Here is a 20,660-nt window from a genome sequence, read left to right as displayed (position 1 = left end):
CGCTTGGGAGATTCACTCCAGCAAAGGTTAAAATTACCGACTCAGTTGGCGTCTTCTGCTTCTCTACTAGTCGTGCACACCTATAAACGGAAATAGCACCAGTCATGGCAAACATCTCTAATACCTCAGACGGGGTCAAGTTAACATCGACACCGCGAACAATACCTTTCACACATGCCAGATGCGGGGAATAAAGGCGCTCACCGGATTGGTCGCGAAACTCGAGCACTTCAATAGGTCTTGGATACAGAGCTGATCAGATGAAAAACATAGAACACCACCTCTGCTGAACTGGCGGACCTCTGTGATGCTGTGAAAGTGAGACGTCACAGCTCTAAGCTCCGCCTGGATCACTTTCGGATTCTTCATCCGAATGAAGCCGTCGTTGCTAGGGACGAGGGCCACAGGAACTGCGGGAATGCCGTTGCGTAGAAACTGATCCACTGGTATATCCTGTGGCGGAAGTGAAGCAGACCAGGGGCAAGCCCCTGGTCCAGGTGAAGAAAACTGCATCTAAGTGAACTTTCTAGCGCTAAAAGCGCTTACTTAGCTGTAAAAGCACTATAGGAACACCTAATAAAGACAAAGAAACCACAGCCACTACACAAACTTAGGCCAAAACCCCAGAGCAAGCACGACCAGCTACTTGCGTGTTCGAGCGTTCAGGAGCCGCAGCAAAAAAATATTGTTGTTGTTGTTGTTGCCCCTTCGCACTGGCACATACCCACTATGGGGGATTGGCCATGAAATCTAGAAGTATCCTATATGAGATATATTAAAAGGTTTATCCTTAATGAAAAAACTAATGATGTAATAGAAAATAATAATTAACTAAAAAGGAATAATAAACTAAACAAATAATTGAAGATTGAATCAAGAAGAGAAAAGGTGAGGTAATACTACAGTGGAAGACAGAAATTTTGAGTAGACCAGACATTCGAGCTTATCTCACCCGGTCACAATCAAATGAATATGCAAATTTCATTCAAAATTAGACAAGTGTCTTCAGAAATATATTTAAGCAGGCATTATTATGACATGCGCTTTGATTCTCGAATGAAATTGCATACAGCATCGAATACGCTCCTGTGGCAATGTCCCAAGCTAAAGGCACCGAAACTTAGAACATTATCTGCAGTTAAATTTAAACCTACTGCTTGAAACGGAACAATTAAAAGTCTTTTCCTAATTAATGAATAGTTTTTACATGTTATAAAGTAATGCTCTATTGTTTCCGTTTCTTCACAGAATGGACACAGGGGGGATATCGCCAGACCAGCTCTGTGCAAGTAAAAGTTTAATGGAGGGACACGACATCGAAATTTGGTTAAAATAACTTCTAACTTTTTAGATTGACTCCACTGAGGTTTCCAGGGGTATGTTAGGTGCTGATAGTCCGTATATTTAGTAATATTTTCCATAATATCCGTATAAATAGCCCATTTTCTATATCTGATCGACACTATGTGTTCCGATTCTGGTAGTACCGAGATCACAGGGCCATCAAGTGTGGCTCGAGATAGTGAATCGGCTATTTCATTCAACCGTATGCCACAGTGTCCCGGGACCCAGACTAACTTCAGGAACTTCACATGAGGTGGAACTAATGTTTGTAATGTCGCTAGAGCTCTTGATTGTTCTGAAGCTGTGAGAGTAGTACACAGCGAAAGAGAATCAGTAATTATCATTGCACTCTCTTCGTTTGAAGGAAGTTTTCGTAGCGCTAAAATAATAGCCAGGAGCTCAGCTTCGAAAACCGGAGTGAAGTCTGGTAGTCTTACCGAGAATGACCAACCGAGGTAATCTGAGACGATTCCTACTGCTGCCTTTTCTTTATTCACAGAAGCGTCTGTGGCTATTATGTTCTTTATTTCCGCATGAGCTATGTAGTCTTCTAACCTGTCATTTAAGTAACTCGAAGATTGAAACTTAGATAGTGGGGGAAAAATTTCATCACATTCTATCGTAATATTGTGATTTAATGCTTTGGTTCCAATTACCGATCTGATATCCACCTTTATGCTTTCAAGTTTCTTTTGTACAAAAATAATCTGGGGAGTACGAAAGCGTGGCCAGTGAGCGAGGAAGAAGGCGTCGGGGTCACTAATAAAGGCATATGCAGACCGTCTCGCTGATAAGCCGTAAAATTTCAAGTATGTTTGTACTGTTAAGATACGGAATCGGCAAAGAATAGTTGGTATGCGAGCTTCCTGATATAGTACATTAATAGCGACATACCTGGGGAGTCGCAAACACAACCGTAACGCTTCTCGCTCTAATAGAACTAACGGTTTAATTTTGTACGTAGGGCCACCCGAAAATAATATACACCGAAATTCGAGTATTGGGCGCATGTACATTTTATATATCATTAATAAGGTGTGTCTACGTAACCCATATTTTCTGTTGCTCAACCTTCGCAATAAGCCTGAAGCTCGTTGTGCCTTTGCCACGTTATAGTCTATGTGAGGGCTCCAGTTAAGTTTCTCGTTATAAATAATGCCCAAATATTTGATAGACTCTACTTGTGGAATCGGTTCCTGATTATAAAGTACTGAAATTTGAATAGAATCTGCTATAGGGAACACCAGGAGCGCACTTTTACTGATGTTTAGAGACAATGAAATTGAATGCAGCCAAATTTCAAGAGAATACATGTAATTTTGCAATTTTTGATGCAAAGAATAAATGTCACTGTCTGCAACGAAAAATGCAATGTCGTCTGCATAAATGTAGACAGTGATATCTCGTTCAATGGGAATTGAGCTCATCAACACATTGAATAACAGCGGAGATAGGACCGCCCCTTGAGGTACTCCACGTTGCTGTTTGAATTTAGATGAGTGACATCCATCCTTTGCACAATAAAATTCTCTCGATTTTAGAAACTCTGCTACCCAATCAACAATATATCGCGGAAAGTCACATTCGTGTAAAGAATTCAATAAAATTGAGTGCTCAACGCTATCATAAGCTTTAGCTATGTCTAGTGTTACTAGTACCGCGTATTGTCGTCTTTTTCGGGCAAGCTGTATTCGGCTCTCTAAGTCGGCATGAGCACACCAAATTGAGCATTCGCTACGAAAACCTATTTGAAATGGTTTCAATATTAGCTTGTCAGCCATCCAAACTTTTATTCTATTATTGAGAACTCTCTCTATAATTTTGATCAGGTGAGATGTTAGAGAGATTGGTCTGATGTTGTCAATGTTAAAACCTGACCCTTGTTTTTTTTAATATGGGAATCACTCTAGCTATTTTCCAGTCATGTGGTATCCAGGCATTGCTTAAGGAATAGTTTATAAGGTTGAGGACGTCGCCGGGTGATATCTGGAATAAAATTTTAATCATAGGAACTGTTATACCGTCAGGACCAGGAGCCGAAGAGGGTAAGTTTCTAATTACGCTTGACATTTCGGACAATGTCACTTTTTCGTAGTCAGTCTTTATAGAGGACTTTTGCCAGTTGATTGTCAAAGTCGACGAAAATCTGTTAGCTAAACCTCTTCCGATTGCCTCTAACGAATTAGTCATTTCTTCCGTCGATAACCTGTCATAATCAGAGTTAGCTAGAGACGGCAGAATTTTGCGCGATCTCATATATCGGAATAACGCTTTCTTATTTCTAGGTTTGGAAAGAAAGTCGAAATGTTTTTTGTCATAGTCTTCTTTAGCTTTAGCCACGGTGCGCTTAAATGTAGCAGCAATAAACTTGTAATCTGCCCAATTTTGGGGGGACTGATTATGAATTAGCTGCTTCCAAGCCGCTTGTCGTCGTCTATGATCACGAGAGCACTCAGAATTTCACCACTGACTACAAGGCTTTCTCGTATCAGACTCAATAGAAAATTCTGCTTTTTTGAGCGTTCTTTTAATTACCGCACTTAATTTCATGGCTTTATTTTCATCGTTGTCTTCAGTGGGGGTAGTCAAAGCAACTTCTAGGTCATTTTTAAATTTGGAATAATTGATAAAGGTTCGAGCTTGGGAGTAAGATGGAATAATGGGGCAAGAAATTTCAAACAGTACTGGTAAGTGGTCACTGTTGGTGGCGCAGTCTAGAGTAGTCCAAGATACGCTAGAAATACCCGAGCTGATAAAACTCAAATCTAAGGCAGAGCGGGATCGGTCTCGGATAAATGTGGGAGTTCTAGCGTTGAGGCATGATAAATTATGGTCTATAGACCAGTCCCACAAGCGTTGTCCACATTGATCAGTCCTAAAACCCCAACTAGTGTGGTGAGAATTAAAATCTCCAACCATAATTTTTTCTGTGCACCACGAACTAACAGCCATGTCTAAACATCGCGTGTCTTGTACACCCAGAGGAAAGTAAAGATTTACCAGAGAGAAGGGAGAGCATCCAGGCAAGGTGATGTCTAAAGCGAAAATTTCACATTCGGGGGATATACTTTTGTACGAAGTTTTGATCTTTGAACTAATTTTATTATTGACAAAGAACGCTAAACCTCCACCTTTGGATGGGCGATCCAGGCGAAAAGACCGGAAATTAGGTAGGTAAAACGAATTATGTGCTGACAGCCACGTTTCTTGCAGTGCAATAATGTCTGGATTGAATTTACAAGATAAATACAATAAATCTGTACTAGCTGAATGAATAGATCGGCAGTTCCAATGAAGAATTTTGATAGAACCTATCATTTTGACAGAATTGTTTCGGCAACTACCTTATCTAAAATGCTGTCTTTAAGAAAATCGCTCTTCGATAGGTTCTCCTTCTGGTATTTTTTGTTTTTTGAATGTTTTGAAGAGCCAGTATTTTTGGAGACAGGGGATCGAGTGCGCTTTAGGGATTTGATGTCCATGTCCATATCATCATAATCCTGATCATCCTCTAGTATGTCTTCACCTATCCTCTGGTTGTCTGTACAAGAGGGCCCTGCAGCCTGTACCCCTGAAGGAGATGACTCTGCGTCTGCTTCACTTGGTGGGAGAGTTACGTTGTCTTGGGAAGTATCCTTCATATCTCTTGGTGTCCCATATATTTGCGTCAACTGAGTGGCTACAATATGAGATAAGGAGTCACAAAGGGTGGTGGCCAGGCGATCTATAGCTTTCTCCATCGCTTTTTCAATCATGTCTGCAATGGACACTGAAAGAGAAGCTTCTAAAGTTGCATTATGTCGGGCTGCAACACCAGCATATCCCTGGGTTCTTGCCTGAATTTCAGCGATGGCGTCTTTTCGTGAACAGCGTCTGCGATCAACAATTTCCATAATTTGAGTCTCCCGCGCTTTGGCTGAGCAATTAGCGTTATCTGCGCAGTGCTGCTCATGACAAAGACAACACTTTTCTTCAGTACTATTGCATTCATTTGCAGTATGTGCCTCACCACATTTTCGGCATCTGGGAGCTGACCTACATCCTTTTAAAGTGTGTCCATAGCGCCAACATTTCTGACACTGGAGGGGACGAGGTGACAGTTGTTCGACTCTGAATATTAAAGGCCACGCCTTGATTTCAGTGGGGCGAATCGACCCGGCAAATGTGACAATTACAGACTCAGTAGGGATCTTTGTCTGTTCTACAACTCGTGAGCATCTATAAACTGCAATAGCACCTGCCTCAGAGAACATCTCTAGGACCTCAGCTGGAGTCATGTTGATGTCTACGCCTCGGACAATACCTCTGACGCATGCTAGGTGAGGAGGAATGAAGGCGCTCACCGGATTGGTAGCGAACATCGAGCATTTAAGTAAGTCTTTGACACAGAGCTGGTCAGGAGAAAAGCAGACAATGCCTCCCTTGCCAAACTGCCGGACCTCTGTGATGGTGTGATAGTGAGTTGTCGCTGCTTTGAGTTCCGACTGGATCACTTTAGGGTTTTTCATCTTAATGACTCCGTCGTTGCTTGGGACTAGGGCCACAGGAACGGAAGCGACGCCATTGCGTAGGAACTGGTCCACTGGTAGCTCCTGCGGTGAAAGAGAAGCAGACCAGAGATAAGTCCCTGGTCCAGGCGAAGAAAGCGGCATCTGTCTGGATTGACTAGCCAGAAGGGTACTAGCTAATCAATGCTAAGGCTTTAGATACGCCTATCCAAGAAGAAATTCAGTAGAGGCTACTCAGATTTCAGCCAAACCCCCAGAGCAAGCAAGCGTGCGAGCGCACAAGATTCACAGGGCACAAGATTCACGACCAGGCCCAGACGACCAGCAGCGACTGTGCTGCGCTTCAGCTCAGAAGTGCGTCTTCTTCGCAGCCGGCATTCTCCACGCAGCCGGCATTCTTCAATATATTGCAGTAACTTCATCGTCAACGGCGCATTCAACCGTGAATGATTGTGCCTAGAACATGACTGGATGTTTTGTGCGCCAAAGTAGAATTTATCAGCCAATCTTAAAGAAGATCGGGCAAAATGTTCCGTTGTTTATATATGCTCTACCTACGATTGTTGCACTAGCTATTGTTATTTTATAAGAGAAATCTCTCCATCAGCTTCTGAAAAAAGAAATCACCTAGAACACGGCAAATCCTCTGCATTGGGTGTGAGCCATGAGAAAAGGAGAAGAAGAAGAAGACTGCTTGCTCAGACGGTGGATCGCTTAATGGGTCGTCGGTGTCACTTCCAGGACCAGATGGACTCAACGACTCTAGCGGACTAGAGGAGACCCCCGTTCCGGCCACCGGGTTGTTCCAACCTCGGCGCAGTGTCACCTGTGAGCGATTGCCAGAGCTTCTTGGCCCAACGCCAATGGTTCTATCTTAGCGCCAGAAAAACCCACATAGCCTTCAACACGTCGATGGCAGATGCTGTCGAGGGGCGACGTCGTGGCTGCCTCAATACCCGAGACGACCTCGAAACCTTGAGCACCCAAAGGCTGGGACCTAAATGGGTCTCGAGCACGGAGATCGAACAAGCTACTGGCGTTGACATCGCGGACGGAGAGGTGGCCGTTATCAGGCATCGTCGTCACGTTACCGCGACGAATACACGCGGATCGCGTCAAGTTGAAAGGAGAAGCGTGAAGACGGTGCTGGTCAAGTGTAGAGCTCCGGAACTTGCCAACGTGCCGTCAACACCGAAGCAGTTTCGAGCATACGAGCTGCACGGATTGGCAAGGATATTGCTCAACGACGTCAACATAACGTTTTAACAAGACGGCACAGCCAGCAAGGATCACCCTCGTAAGGCCCACGCATGAGAAACGGTGTGCCAGAAAAATCAACTTTACCTGTCCAGCACTCGACCCCGCAGGGACATCGTAGGCCCTCGATGTACCCAGCATGTGGAAGGCTTCGCTAGATTGAATATTATATTTTTTATTACGGAAGCGAACATCTCTATGTCTGTTTTCTTTGGTGTAAAAGTGCCTGACTGAAGATGGTGTAAAAGTGCCCGACTGAAGAATGACCGCTTTTGCACATACAAGCCGTGATTTTGAAGATGAAGACATATTTTTTTTGTTCTTGGAATAAACTATTGTTACGGGTAGGAGGCTGACTCAGAGGGGTAGTCACCGATCACCGATGTTTTTACAGCCGGTTAGGTGAGCAGCGCCAGCCACCCAGATTAGCTCGTGCCAGTCTATCTGCTTCGTCTTCTTCAGCTCCATGCACTGGCACGTAGCATGACCCCCGGCGGTGGAGGCACCGTCCCGGTGCTTTAAAGGCCGTTATCTGAAGCATTATTGTAGGGCTTGATCCGCGAGACGCGTACAATATCACTAAGCCGCATAGTAGATGATGATGGACAGATGGGGCTGATCTCGTAGGTGACAGGTGGTACTTGACGCAATATACGGTAGTGTCCCGTGTAATGAGACAGAAGTTTTTCGGATAGGCCCAGCCGAAGATGAGGGGAGCAGAGTAAAACGAAGGTACCGGGAGCGAAATGTACGTCTCTATGTTCTGCATCGTACCGACGGCATTGGTTGGTTTGCGACGCCATCAGCCGAGCGCGAGCGAGCTGACGGGCATGATCGGCTCGCGCAATCGCGTCGCGGGGATACTCGCTGGTGGACGAGGTGTGAGCTGATATGACTGTGTCCAGTGGTAAAGTCGGGTCTCTTCCGTACAATAAATAGAACGGCAGAAAGCCCGCTGTGTCGTGACGGGATGAATTATACGCGAAAGTTGCGTAGGGTAAGGCAAGGTTCCAGTCTCGGTGGTCGGGCGACACGTATATAGCGAGCATATTTGTTAAAGTGCGGTTAAATAGTTCCGTAAGGCCGTTTGTTTAAGGGTGGTAAGCGGTTGTCAGTGTGTGTTGCGTGGAACAAGAACGCAAAATGTCGGCGATGACTTGGGATAGACATGTACGGCCACAGTCTATGAGAAGCTGTCTCGGCGCACCGTGAATCAATATAACGTCCCGTAACAAGAAGTCAGCGACGTCGGTTGCACAGCTTGTTGGTAGAGCTCGCGTAATAGCGTAGCGTATAGCTTAGTCTGTGATTACGGCTATCCATTTGTTTCCCAATGTTGATGTGGGAAAAGGACCAAGCAGGTCTAACCCAACACAATAAAATGGTTCCGCGGGTATGTCAATTGGTTGGAGATGGCCAGCGGGTAGCAGCGACGCTGTCTTACGACATTGACATAGGTCACATGTGGCGACGTATCGGCGTGCCGAACGAGCAAGGCCTGGCTAGAAAAAACGGCGCCGGACGCACTCATACGTGCGGGATACGCCAAGGTGTCCAGCCGTGGGAGCGTCGTGAAGTTCGGTGAGAACACAGCGGCGCAAATGCTTAGGCACAACAATGAGAAGGTCGGGCCCGTCTAGTGGGAAATTGCGATGGTATAGCACATTATTTTGAATAACAAAGTAGCAGACGGAAGCATCATTTGTCGAGGATTCCATACGGCTGATGATGTCAAGCAGCTCTGGATCACGCTTCTGTTCTTCCCCAATATCAAGGAAGTCGGACACTGACAAGATAGAGTTCTTCGTGGGCTCGTCAGTGTCCTCAGGATCATCGACAGGGTACCGGGAGAGGCAATCGGCATCACGGTGTAGGTGGCCAGATTTGCAGACCACCGAATAGGAAAACTCTTGCAGGTGCAGAGCCCAGCGACCAAGCCGGCCTGATGAATCTTTCAGAGAGTTCAACCAGCACAGTGCGTGGTGGTCGGTAACCACCGAAAATGGGCGTCCGTGTAGATAAGGTCCAAATTTCGCCACCGCCCATACAAGAGCCAAGCACTCACGCTCTGTTATCGAATAGTTACGTTCAGGGGCGGATAGGAGGCGGCTGGCATATGCAATAACGCAATCATGGCCATGTTGTTTCTGAGCCAGCACTGCACCAATGCCATGCCCACTTGCATCTGTACGGATTTCCGTAGGGGCAGCAGGGTTGAAGTGTGCCAGAATCGGAGGGGTAGTGAGAAGAGCGACGAGAGTCGAGAACGCAGAAGCCTCTTCGGAGCCCCTGAAAACTGGACTTCTTTCTTGAGGAGCTGCGTAAGCGGCCTCGCTATGTGCGCAAAATTTTTCACGAAGCGTCGGAAGTCGGAGCATAGTCCGATAAAGTGCGTACATCCTTCGCAGATCGTTGTACAGGAAAGTTTTTGACGGCGCTGATTTTTTGCCGGGTCTGGTTGTACACCTTTGCCGTCTACTAAATGGCCAAGCACTGTGATTTGATGGCGTCCAAAGTGACAAATGGACGAGTTGAGCTACAGGCCAGCGCGACGGAAGATTCCCAGGACGGCTGAGAGGCGCTCTATGTGAGTTTCAAATGTAGGTGAAAAGACGATGACGTCGTCCAAGTAGCACAAACAGGTGGACCGTTTGAATCCTCTGAGCAGGGAGTCCATCATTCGTTCGAAGGTGGCTGGAGCGTTACAAAGGCCGCAGGGCATGACCTTGAACGGATATAGGCCATCCGGGGTAATGAATGCCGTCTTTTCACGGTCCATTTCATCTACCTCTATCTGCCAGTAGCCGAAACGAAGGTCTATGGGGGAAAATAGTGGGACCAATAGAGGCAATCAAGCGCATCGTCTATTCGTGGCAGAGGGTAGACGTCTTTTTATGTAATTTTGTTTAGTTGTCGATAATCCACACACACAGAAACGCCATGCACCGTCTTTCTTGCAGACTAGCACTACAGAAGAAGCCCAAGGACTGCAAGATGACTCAATGATGTCCTTGGCGAGCATTTTGTCGACCTCACTTTGGATGATGTGACGCTCGGTCACCGACACTCGATATGGACGCCTATGAATAGGATGCTCATTACCAGTGTTTATGCGGTGGCTCATACCGGTAGCTTACCCCAACGGACGGCCGCTGATGTCACAAACGACGATGTAAGACAGCAGAACCCTGTGGAGCTCATCAGTCTGCTGCGGCGTTAAGTTTGAAGCGATCATCGAAGTAATAGCGCTGTCGGAGCAAGTGGCAGACTGATGTGTAGCGTGGGGGTCAGAAGGGGCGGCCGTCGCGAAAACATCTACCGCATTGTCTTCTAAGGTGCAGAGCAACGCCAAAGAGATCCCTTGTGGCAAAACTTGAGGTGTCAGGCTAAAGTTGACAACTGGGAGACACGTAGAATTTCCTGCGACGGACAGATAGGTGTGCGGTAATGTAATGCCACGGCTTATGAGAACATCAGTGATAGGGGTCAGAACATAGTCACCGTCGGGAACTGGTGGTATTAAGAAGAACTCTATGTAGGTCAGTGTCTGTGGAGAAGGCGCGCGTGTCCCGTTGTGCAGAGGCGACACGGCCGTTCTGTAAGAGGTTCTGTTGCGGGCAAGTGTAGACGGATCGTACAGGTCGAACAGTCTATGAGGGCAGAATGCGTGGATAGGAAGTCGAGGCCTTAGATTACGTCGTGGGGGCATTTATCAAGGACGGTGAAGAGAACAACTGTGTGTCGATCCGCAATGTTCACACGAGCGGAGCACATTCCAACGATAGATGCTATTCCACCATCCGCAACACGGACAAACTGAGTGGTCGCAGGTGTGAGAACCTTCTTGAGCTTCCGGCGAAAATCACTCGTCATCACGGAAACTTGGGCGCCGGTGTCGACAAGCGCAGTGACATGTACGCTGTCTACTTGTACGTCTATGAGGTTCCGTTTTGTCGGTATCGTCAAAAGAGGATTTTGGGTCAGTCCGAGCGATGCAGCGCCACCTCCGGGGGCTGCAACGCTTAGTTTTCCGTCGGAGAACCTCGTGGGAAGGCGGGGGAAGATGGTCGGTGGGGCTGAGGAGAACGAGACTGGCGACGTTGGGGGAATAGAGAGCGGGAGTAGCGGTGTTCAGAAGCTGGTTCCTGGGCAAAATGGTAGCGGCTGGTCTCATGGCGATAGGCAGGATGTGCATAGAAGGAACGAGAGGACGGTTGTGCAGGAGGACCCCAGCGACTTCTGCAATGGCGAGAAATGTGCCCGATTCTTTGACACGAGAAGCATATCGGCTTGTCATCGTGTGTTCGCCATGCGGACGGATTACGGAACGTTGAGGGAGAGCCGGTCGGGAAGGGACGTGCACGCGTGTATCGGTGCTGGTATTCGGTGCGGGGAGGCGGTGAGATAGAGTGAATTCCCAAGCTGGCGATTTCCTGCCGGACGACTGCTTGAATGAGAGGCAACGTAATTGGCGGAGAGGGGTCAGAGAACGTTGTCCCCACCTTAGCTGGAGCAGCCGCTTCAAGCTCCCGCATGATTATTCGCATCAAGTTGTCACAGGTGTCTGGTGGATGATATGGGTCGAGACACGAGGACGTCGCAGTAGTGTTCGGGAGGCGCTGGAACTGATGGGAGATGCGTCTGGTTTTAGCTTGTTGGAACCGGCGGCATTCTTGAATGATCGCATCAACAGATGACACATTGTTGAATACCAACAAGTTGAAGGCATCGTCGGCGATACCCTTCAGGATATGGGCAACTTTTTCAGGTTCAGACATATTTTCGTCAGCTTGGCGGCATAGTGAAAGGACAGCCTGAATATAACCGATGTAGGGCTCCGTGAAAGATTGTGTGCGAGTCGACAACTCATTTTTCGCAACTTCACGACGACCAGAGATGTTGCCAATAAGCTCACTGGTCTTTGCCTTGAAGCTGTCCCAGCTTCTTATGTCATGCTCGTGGTTATCAAACCAAACACGAGGGGTTCCGTCGAGATAAAAGATCACTTTTGCGAGCATAAGAGTGGTATCCCACCTGTAAGTGGCGCTGACGCGTTCGTAAAGGCGTAGACACTGGTCGACGCTGGAACCCTCGCTGCCCGAGAACACGCCGGGGTCTTTGAGCGCGGTAAGCGTCACGAAAGTTGTTGCGGGCGCTGGGTTGACAGGTCGGGCAGAAGGGGGAGCAACCGGAGAAGATGTAGCCGAGTCTTCAGTGGTCATGTTGATAGCCGCGAGGGAGCATCCGCTTCGGAGTTCCGTGGCGAGGACGGCGATTGCACAACTCCAACAAATATGTTACGAGAAGGAGGCTGACTCAGAGGGGTAGTCACCGATCACGGATGTCTCTACAGCCGGTTAGGCGAGCAGCGCCAGCCACCCAGATTAGCTCGTGCCAGTCTATCTACTTTGTCTTCTTCAGCTCCATGCACTGGCACGTAGCACTATTAACCTCACTATATGAAAAGTTGTGGATTGATTCTCCCTAATAGCAGTAGCAGAATACAGGAACATACCTTACCAAAACTGTGTAATTCAAAAAGGGATTTCCCTATATGCCTTCACTTCGAAACGCTGACCTCCATAACACTTGATCCCGCCACGGTGGCCAGGTGGCTAAGGTTCTCGGCTGCTGACTCGCAGGTCTCAGGATCTAATACCGGCTGTGGCGGCTGAATTCCTGATGGAGGCGGAAATGATGTAGGCCCAGGTACTCAGATTTGGGTGCAGGTTAAGAAACCCCAGGTTGTCGAATTTTCCGGAGCCCTTCACTACGCCGTCTCTCATATACATATGGTGGTTTTGGGACACTAAACCCCACAAATCCAAGTAAATCGATACCACTTGAGCTGTAGAAGTTGCTGCACCAAGATTACAATTAGCTCATAGGCTGCAGACACAGCCGGTACTTCTTTTAAGAAATGGTTTTCAAACGTGAACAAGTGAAATCTGATCTCTGTTCGTGTCAGAACAATAATCATTGTCGTATAACGCAACCTTGAGGCTAGTTAGGCTAATCAGCAAATTCTTTTTGGACAAATCTGTTTAGCCACGTGCCCAACACATCAGTTATATTACTTTTATTTCTTTGGCCCTGACGTGCCTGTACACAGCCTAATGAGAAGCTCTTTTTTCATTGTACACGAGTTCAATCGAATCAGTTACAAGGCTGAATTGGTGCACAACAATGTTTTCAAGTTTTCACTGTTTACGCTCTCTCTCTCTCTCTCTTTATATATATATATATATATATATATATATATATATATATATATATATATATATAATAAAGAATTGTATACCCAGTGGCTACTTTTTACGTGTTTTGACACATAATATTGAGATCTAACAGACAATAATGCAGAGAAATGTATAGAGAGCGATATTAGAAATATTGTATTATATATAGGAAGAAAGAAAATGTGTGAAAAAACAAATTGCTCTGAGAAGGAAGTGAACCTACGACCTTCGAATAACGCGTTAGTTGCCCTTCCACTGAGCTACCGCTGAGCCGCCGTGATAACTTAGTGGTAAAGCATCGAACGCGTTATTTGAAGGTCGTAGGTTGGATAATGCAGATTGCATCTTGTCATCTCTCCAGCTTATTCACATATCTCTGTAAATTTTGATAAGAATAATGTTAGTCACAATGTGCCGTGAATACTGCAATATCATTGTCACATACAAACAATTCAACGTCCGGGCAACGTGGGAGTGTGCTAATTATTATGTTAAATGCAGCGGGCGATAATACAGAGGCCTGGGGGATACCACGAGTTTGTTTGCACTTTGACGATGCGCAACCCTCTTTAAATAAAAGAAACTCTCTTCCCTTCAAAAATTGCCCGACCAACGCTATTATATATTTTTGAGTGAATATGGCTCTCCATATGTCTAATAAAGTTGAATGTTCCACCCTATTATATGACTTAGCTCTATCGAATGTCACTAGTGCAACATGTTACCTTCTTTCGCGAGCAAGCTCAATGTGACTTTATATTACTGCGTGTGCACACCAGATTGAACAATAGTATCTTAAGCCAATTTCATTTGGGTTTGTTATCAAACTTGTCTCAGTCAATACTATAATTCTTTGGTGAAGCACACTCTGTATGAGTTTCACCATATTATCACTAAATGAAAAAAGTCGAATGTTTTCTAAGACATATCCGAATGTCTTTCTTTTTTGTCGCGGCACAAATTCAGCTAATTTACACTCATACGGATTCCAGACATATCTTAAGGAATATATACAGTGTTTAGTAGGTCACATGGTGATAATTTGAATGATATTTTTGTCAAAGCAGCTCTGATTGTAACCGCACCATGAGATGACGAGGGCAATTTTGTATCACTTGCGCTAACTCTTCATCTGTAACTTCGGTATCTTCCACTGTTAACGCTGTTTTTTGTAGATCGTAAGGCTTAGTTGATGTAGATCTACACTGCAAGCCTTTAGCTCTGATTTTTAAAAATTTCTTTGTTTCTTCCAACGAAATAATCTCAAATCGTACAATATTTGGAAACGGCAACATTTTACGTGATCTCATGAACCTAAACCGCGCCTAGTTGTTGCTAGCTTTTCAAAGGTAGTTATAATGTTTTCTATAATTTTGTTCCTTAGCTACAGAGACTGTGCGTTTAAAACTAGCAGCGTATTACTTGTAATAAGACTAGTTATGGGGGCAAAGGTTATACGTAGGTTTTTTCCAAGCACGCTTTCTTCGTCGGTAGTAGCGGGCATTGTTCGAGTTCCCAAATGGAGTAGCGGTGATGCTCTTTGCGAATGCAACACCAAATTCTGCCTTTTTATATGTTTTTGATCAGTGCACCTATTGTCTCAAGGCTTTCGTATCTTCTTTCTCTTCAAAGTGACTTGTCAAAGCAGATTCTAAAGCTTTTTTTCATTTGGTTTATGAAATAAATACTCGAGTCTGATAGCCTGACATTTCAACTTTGCAAGCGATGTCGAATAATATAGGTAAATGATTGCTGTTAGTTGCGAAATCACACGCACTCCACGACTAGCTAATGAGGGATGAACTCACAAGACCTGAATCTAAGGCTGAACGATACCTATCACTAATGTAAGTAGGTGTTCTTGAATTCAAGCAACACAAAGTTATTATCCCCTGTCCACTCCCACAATCTCTTACCGCGTTGATCAGTTCGGAAATCACGGCACGTATGATGAGAATGAAAATCGCCGACCAGAATTTTATTTTGAGAACAAGTTCTCACTGCCGCGTCTAAACATCGAGTATGTATACACGCTTGGGAAGGTATGCTTTTACCACCAAAAGAAGCGTGCAGTTTATTAGGGTAATTCTAAGGCGAGAATTTCACTGTCAGGTGACATGTGCTTATACGCAAGTTTTGCCTTGGACCTGTTTTTTATTATTTAAAAAAATATTTTGCGGTAACTTCATCGTCAACGGCGCATTCAATCGTGAAGGATGGTGCCTAGAACGTGACTGGATGTTTTGTGCGCTAAAATAGAATTTATCAGCCAATCTAAAAGAAGATCAAGCAAATGTTCCATTGTTTACAAATGCTCTACCTACGATTGTTGCACTAGCTATTCTTATCCTATAAAAGGAATCTTGCAATCAGCTTCTGAAAAAGAATTCACCTAGAACTCGGCCAATCCCCTGCATTGGGTGTGAGCCATGAGATAAGGAGAAGAACAAGAAGACTGCTTGCTCGAACGGTGGATCACTTAACGGGTCGTCGGTGTCAATTCCAGGACCAGATGGACTCAACGACTCCAGCGGCCAAGAGCAGACCCCCGTTCCGGCCACCGGATTGTTCCAACCTCGGCGCAGTGTCGCCTGTGAGCGATTGCCAGAGCTTCTTGGCCCAACGCCAATGGTTTTATCGTAGCCCCAGAAAAACTCACATAGCCATCAACACGTCGATGGCAGATGATATGGAGGGGCGACGTCGTGGCTGCCTCGAAACCAGAGACGACCTCGAAACCTGGAGCACCCAGAGGCTGGGACCTAAATGGGTCTCGAACACGGAGATCGAACAAGCTACTGGCGTTGACATCGCGGACGGAGAGGTAGCCGTGATCAGGCATCGTCGTCACGCTAGCGCGACAAATACGCGATGTCTCCTCGACGCGGATCGCGTCAAGTTGAAAGGGGAAGCGCGAAGACGGTGCTGGTCAAGTGTAGAGCTCCGGAACTTGCCAACGTGCCGTCAACACCGAAGATTGTGAGCATACGAGCTGCACGGATTGGCACCGATATTGCTCAACGACGTCAACATAACGTTGAAACAAGAAAGCACAGACAGCAAGGATCACCCTCGTAAGGGCCAAGCATGAGAAACGGTGTGCCAGGAAAATCAACTTTACCTGTCCAGCACTCGACCCCGCAGGGACATCGTAGGCCCAGGATGTACCCATCATGTGGAAGGCTTCGCTAGATTGAATATTATATATTTTTATTATGGAAGCGAACATATTTATGTCTGTTTTCTTTGATCTAAAAGTGCCCGATTGAAGAATGATCGCTTTTGCGCATACAAGCCATGATTTTGAAGATGAAGACATAAATTTTTTTGTTCTTGGAATAAACTATTCACCTCACTATATAAAAAGTTGTGGATTGATTCTTCCTATTAGCAGTAACAGAAGACAGGAACATACCTTACCAAAACTGTGTAATATAAAAAGGGATTTCCCTAGATGCCTTCACTTCGAAATGCTGACCTCCATTACACTTGACCGCGTCACGGTGGCCAGGTGGCTAAGGTTCTCGGCTGCTGACTCGCAGGACTCAGGATCTAATACCGGCTGTGGCGGCTGAATTCCTGATGGAGGCGGAAATGATGTAGGCCCGTGTACTCAGATTTGGGTGCAGGTTAAGAAACCCCAGGTTGTCGAATTTTCCGGAGCCCTCCACTACGCCGTCTCTAATACATATGGTGGTTTTGGGACACTAAACCCCACAAATCCAAGTAAATCGATACCACTTGAGCTGTAGAAGTTGCTGCACCAAGATTACAATTAGCTCGTAGGCTGCAGACACAGCCGCTACTTCTTCTAAGAACTGGTTTTCAAACGTAAACAATTGAAATCCTATCTCTGTTCGTGTGAGAACAATAATGATTGTCGTATAACCCAACCTTCTGGCTAGTTAGGCTAATCAGCAATTTCTGTTTGGGCAGATCTGTTTAGCCACGTGCCCAACACATCAGTTATATGACTTTTATTTCTTTGGCCCTGACGTCCCTATAAACAGCCTATTGAGAAGCTCTTTTTTCATTGTACACGAGTTCAATCGAATCAGTTACAAGGCTGAATTGGTGCACAACAATGTTTTCATGTTTTCACTGTTTACGCTTTTTCTCTTTCTCTCTCTCTCTCTCTATATATATATATATATATATAAATATAAATATATATATATTTATATATATATTAATAAACTAAAATAGTGTATACCCAGGGGCTACTTTTTACGTGTTTTGACACTATAATATTGAGATCTAACAGACAATCATGCCAAGGAATATATAGGGGAAGATATTAGAAATAATGTAATATAAATAGGAAGAAAGAAAATGTGTGAAAAAAAATTGCCCGAAGCTTCCCTCGGGGGAACACTGAGGAGGATGCGGAGCATATAATTGGTTAACGGGGTGTTAAATTGCGACTGACTTGGGTCGATGGCTAAATTGGTTAACGTGGTTGTGAAATGGGGTGTTAAATTGCGACTTACTTGGGTCGCTGGATAAATTGGTTAACGTGGTTGTAGGAGGGGTGTTAAATGAGTGAACACGTACGACACGTATGCGTAAGGGCGGTGTTTATTTATTGCGACGAACTTTGAGCACGATGGCTTTTTGGTCGGTAAAGTGAAGAGTGAGTGGATTGGGTTGCAGCGGTCGTAGGTCGAAATTTGCAAAGACGTGGTCGATGCAGGTTGCGCGAATGGTGGTCGGCTGGTGATGTTTGCAGTCGTCGTGCGTCGCGCGTTTCAGCGAGTGTCGCGACGCCATGTATTCGACTATCCAATGCGGTTCCGCCAACACTTTGGCCAGCGCTGGTCGAAGGGACGTCGATCATTGCGACCTCGGACGTCGACGCGCCGTACAAACCAACCGACGAGCGGCAACTGAGCGAGCGAGCACCGACCTTGAGTATATATACAGCGCAAAGGCGCATGCACTGTCAGCTGTCGAATGTTCGAGAAGGAAGAGAAGCGCAACGGCGCATGCGCGCGCGTCAGCTGCTGATGTTCTCGAAGCGTGACGGCGCATGCGCGCTACATTATACAGCTAGCGAATGTTTGTGAAGAGGAGAAGCGCACGCGGTGTGTAGAGGAGGAAGGGTGAACAGATGGTGGAGGAGTGAAGCGCGCGCGGTGTGTAGAGGAGGAAGGGATGCACAGATTGTGGAAGAAGGAGGAGGAAGTTTGCGGAAGGCGCCGCACTACAAGCCTCGAGTATTAGATGCTCCGCATCTAAAACAAATTGCCCTGAGAAGGAAGCGAACCTACGACCTTAGAATAACGCGTTAGTTGCTCTTCCACTGAGCTACCGCTGAGCCGCCGTGATAACTTAGTGGTAGAGCATCGAACGCTGTATATGAAAGTCGTAGGTTGGATTATGCAGATTGCTTCTCGTCATCTCTCCAGCTTATTCACATATCGCTGTAAATTTTGATAAGAAGAATGTTAGTCACAATGTGCCGTGGAAACTTCTATATCATCGTCACTTACAAACACTTTAACATCCGGGCAACGTGGGAGTGTGCTCATTAATATGTTAAATGCAGCTGGCGATAATACCCTGCGGGATACCGCGAGTTTGTTTGCACTTTGACAATGCGCAACTCTCCTTAAAATAAAAAAAACTCTTTTTCCTTCAACAATTGCGCGACCCACGCCATTATATACTTTCGTGTGAATATGGCTCTGTAATATGTCTAATCTAATTGAATGTTCCACCCTATCATATGACTTAGCTCTATCGAATGTCACTAGTGCAACATGTTATCTTCTTTCGCGAGTAAGTTGAATGTGACTTTATATAACTCGTGTGCACACCAGATTGAAGAATAATTTCTTAAGCCAATTTGATTTGGGTTTATTATCAAACTTGTCTCAGTCAATACTATAATTCTTTGGTGGAGCACCCTCTGTATGAGTTTCACCATATTAGCAGTAAATCAAAAATTCGAATGTTTTCTATGACATATCCGAATGTCTTTCTTTTTTGTCGCGGCACAAATTCAGCTAACTCACACTCATACGGATTCCAGACATATCTTAAGGAATATTTACAGTGTTTAGTAGGTCACATGGTGATAATTTGAATGATATTTTTGTCAAAGCAGCTCTGTATGTAACCGCACCATGAGATGACGAGGGCAATTTTGTATCACTTGCGATAACTCTTCCTCTATAACTTCGGTATCTTCCACTGTTAACGCTGTTTTTTGTAGATTGTAAGGCTTAGTTGATGTAGATCTACACTGCAAGCCTTTAGCTCTGATTTTTAAAAATTTCTTTGTTTCTTCCAACGAGATAATCTCAAATCCTACATTATTTGGAAACGGCCACATTTTACGTGATCTCATCAACCTAAACCGCGCCTAGTTGTTGCTAGCTTTTCAAAGGTAGTTTAAATGTTTTCTATAATTTTGTTCCTCAGCTACAGAGACTGTGCGTTTAAAACTAGCAGCGTATTACTTGTAATCAGACCAGTTATGGGGGCACAGGTTATACATAGGTTTTTTCCAAGCACGCTTTCTTCATCGGTAGTCGCGGGCATTGTTCGAGTTCCCAAATGGAGTAGCGGTGATGCTCTTTGCGAATGCAACACCAAATTCTGCCTTTTTATATGTTTTTGATCAGTGCACCTATTGTCTCAAGGCTTTCCTGTCTTCTTTCTCTTCAAAATGACTTGTCAAAGCAGATTCTAAAGCTTTTTTTCATTTGGTTTATTAAATAAATACTCGAGTCTGATAGCCTGACATTTCAACTTTGAAAGCGATGTCGAATAATATAGGTAAATGATTGCTGTTAGTTGCGAAATAACACGCACTCCACGACTAGCTAATGAGAAATAAACTCACAAGACCTGAATGTAACCCAGGCAGCACGCCGCCGTTGGACCAATCTTGGACCAACATCGGCTAACATCGGCACCGACGTCGGGCCGACGTCGGAAGTGCAACTTCTTCCAATGTCGGGCCGACGTTCAAGCCAATGATGGGCCGACGTTTTGCCGATGTTTTAGCCTGTATGCAACCAACATTGGGCCGACGAAGGCCCATCGTATTGCCGACAAAGCTGCCAATGTTCGGCCAACATTGGGCCATATTTCAGCCAATCACATGCCATTTTTACGCCGATGTTTGCTGCACGACGAATATTGGCTACGGATGTACGACCGACATTGGACCAATCCAGGGCCACATTGCAGCCAATCAAATGCCGTTATTACACCGATGTTTCCTGCACGACGAATATTGGCTACTGATTGGCTTGCCATTATGTAACCATTATTAGTAGGCAATTTTTCTTACCGGAAGATT

This window comes from Rhipicephalus microplus, chromosome X, assembly GCF_043290135.1.
Source record: "Rhipicephalus microplus isolate Deutch F79 chromosome X, USDA_Rmic, whole genome shotgun sequence".
Taxonomy (NCBI): domain Eukaryota; kingdom Metazoa; phylum Arthropoda; class Arachnida; order Ixodida; family Ixodidae; genus Rhipicephalus; species Rhipicephalus microplus.
This window is presented reverse-complemented; position numbering follows the sequence as displayed.